Source organism: Cervus elaphus, chromosome 4 (genome assembly GCF_910594005.1).
Source record: "Cervus elaphus chromosome 4, mCerEla1.1, whole genome shotgun sequence".
In the NCBI taxonomy this organism is placed as follows: Eukaryota; Metazoa; Chordata; class Mammalia; order Artiodactyla; family Cervidae; genus Cervus; species Cervus elaphus.
The window spans coordinates 27437081-27440114 of record NC_057818.1 but is presented as its reverse complement, the minus strand read 5'-3'; positions in this window follow the sequence as shown (position 1 = coordinate 27440114).

Sequence of the window (3034 nt, the reverse complement as noted above, 5' to 3'; positions counted from 1 at the left end):
AGGGCCTAGTTGGGGCCTTTTGACTAGTGGCTCTTAGGACAATGAATTTTGTGGTTCCAGGCACAAGGTATAGGGGTGGATGAGATCCCTGGGATGAGAACAGTGGGTGCAATGCCACATCCAGCCGCCTTGGAGCTGGGTGTTTAGAAGCCAGGGGTCCCTATGATTCCTGGGCTTTGGGAGTGGGAACACAGCTCTTGTACATAGCAGGAAGAGCTCTGATGGGCTGTTGGGATATCATGAGGATGGAGAGGTGTGCTCACCCCAGGGCCCTTGCACATGCATTCTCTCTGCCCAGGGACCTCTTCCTTCCACTTCCTATACTTCCCTGGGCTAATCCTGCTCATCCCTGGGGGATGTCAATTTAGACTTCACCTGATTCCCTTCCTCTGTGCTCCCATCATATCACATTCTCAATAATAATACCACTAATCATCATCTACCATTAGGAAGCCCTTACTATGTGCCAAGTATAGTGCTAAAGGCATTACCTACATACAGTATCTCATTTGATTCTCCCAACATTTTGAGAGATAGATACATCTCTTGTTTTTCTGATTTTACAAATGAAGAAATGGGTTCAGAGACGTGAACTCATTGGCTCCACTGTATAATGGATGTCTGTGTGCCAGCCCATCTCTGCCCTGGACTGTGAGCTTCCCGAGGGCAGGGACTGTGTCCTGATGGCAGTTGAGCCTCAGCACCCAGCACTGGCCTACTTAGGATGGGCTCAGTAGGTGGGAGTCTCCAGCGGTATTTGTTGAATACACGATTGACTGAGTGACTGCTTGCAAAGTACTGATGCAGTGCTTGGCACCCCATGGATGATCTGTAGTCAGCAGAAAAATGCCTTCCCTCAAATACATCCGTGTCCTCCTCCCTGGAGCCCATGGATATGTTACATGACTGGTGGAGGGGAATGAAGGTTGCAGATGAAATGAAGTTGCTAATCTGCTGCTTTGATAGTAGAGAAATTATCCTGGATTATCTGGGGGGACCCAATGTAATCACATGGGACCTTAAAAGTGGGAGAGGGAGGCAGGAGGGAACCAGAGACACGGCAGCATGAGGACTTGGCTTGACCACATCGCTAGCTTTGAAGATGCAGGAAAGGGCCATGTGCCAAGGAAAGCAGATGGTCTCCAGAAGCTGGAAAAAGCAAGGAAATGGGTTCTCCTCTAGAGCCTCCAATAGGAATGTGGCCCTGCCAACATCTTGCTTTTAGCCCAGGGAGATCCATTCCAGACTTCAGGCCTCCAAACCTGTAAGAAAATTTGCATGATTTTTAAGCCACTAATGTGGCAATTTTTCACACCAGCAATAAAATCTAGTACGGTGCCCAGTGCCTGACACCGAGGATCACACTTAGTGGTCACTTATTAAATGACTTGAGTTCAATTGGATTATTACTGTATGTACTTCACTATCAGGAAAGATAGACAAGAAAAAAGCATTTTTGTATATTTTGGATATATTGCATCAGAGGCCTACTGGAAAAGATCGTGATGCTGGGAAAGATCAAGGGCAGGAGGAGAAGGTGGTGGCAGAGGATGAAATGGTTGGATGGCATCACCGACTCAATGTATGTAATTTTGAGCAAACTCCAGGAGACGGTGAAGGACTGGGAAGCTTGGTGTGCTGCAGTCCACGGGGTTGCAAAGAGTTGGACATGACTTAGCAACTGAACAACAAGAATTTGGGTTACAGTTTGATCCTGAGACCAAGCCATTGACTCGGCAGGCTGAGCGGAGGAGGGGTCACAGAGAATGACATGAGGGGTCTTCTAGGGGAAGGGAGCCCCAGGGTGTGAGTGAGCAGTGCTGCTGGCCAGTAAAGTCAGCATTCTGGACAACTGTCCATGGCCTGAGGACCAAGGGTGCCGTCTCTGGGTGCCCACCTGCTGCTTCCATAAGCAGAAGGAATGCCACACACTGGATCTTTGCCTCTGCACGCAGGTCCCGACTTCACCAACTCTTCACCAGCTCAGGCTGCTATAACACAATACCATAACTGGGTGGCTTAATAAACAGATCTAGAGGCTGGAAGTCTGAAATCAGAATGCCAGGATGGTCAGGTCCTGGTGAGGACCCTCTTCTGGGTGGCAGATAGCTGTTTTCTCACTGTGTCCTCACATGGGGAGGTGGGGTGTGGAGTAGAGATAGTCCCCTGGGATCCTTTTATAAGTGCGCTAATCCCATTTATGAACACCCCACCCTCATAACCTCACCCCCTCCCAAAGGCCCCAACTCTTAATACCATTGCATTGGCTGGAGGCCTTAGGACTTCAGTATATGAACTTGGGGGACACAACCATTCCATCCATAACGAGCCCCACTGTGTAAGTCCCAGGATGATGCCGATTCACCAGGGGAGGGAACAGCCAGCTCTTGTGACCTCCTCTGCTGTGCTGAGCATCTTTCACCCACTCAGCCCTCATAGCAACTCCATGTGATGGGTGCCGTCATTATCCCCATTTTACCAATCAGGAAACTGAAGTCTAGAAGGAACGAAGGCATGGGGGCTCCAGGGTCTCTGTTCCTCCCCACTGGGCTCTACAGTCTCTGGATGGAATGATGATTCTAAGAGCAATAACACCGCCTAACATTTGGACCCTACCTTTCTGTTCATGGCCATCCTCATCCTGTTTTCTCTTATCATCCTCCCAGTGGCCAGGCATATGATGAGTGCCCCTGGCTTACATTTGGGGAAACAGAGCCTATGAGAGGGAGGTCATGGCCTTCCTCAATTCACAGCCAGGGTGGGATTCCTTCCTGGGTCTCTTGGCTCCAAAGCCAGAGTCTCTCCTACCAGCTGCCCCCTGCCTCACCTGATGCATTATTTATGGCCCATTACTTACCTCCTGCAGTCGCCCAGATGCCGCCTGCCAGGGCTGTGACCTTGCTGCATCCCCTGGAGAGGACCAAGGGCAGCTCTTTCTCTCTCATCCTCTCTCCTTCCTCTCCTCCTCTTTTGCAGCCTCTTTGGGTCTCGGCAGGCTCCTGGGGTGTGGCCCAGCTGGTCCCCTCTTCCCACC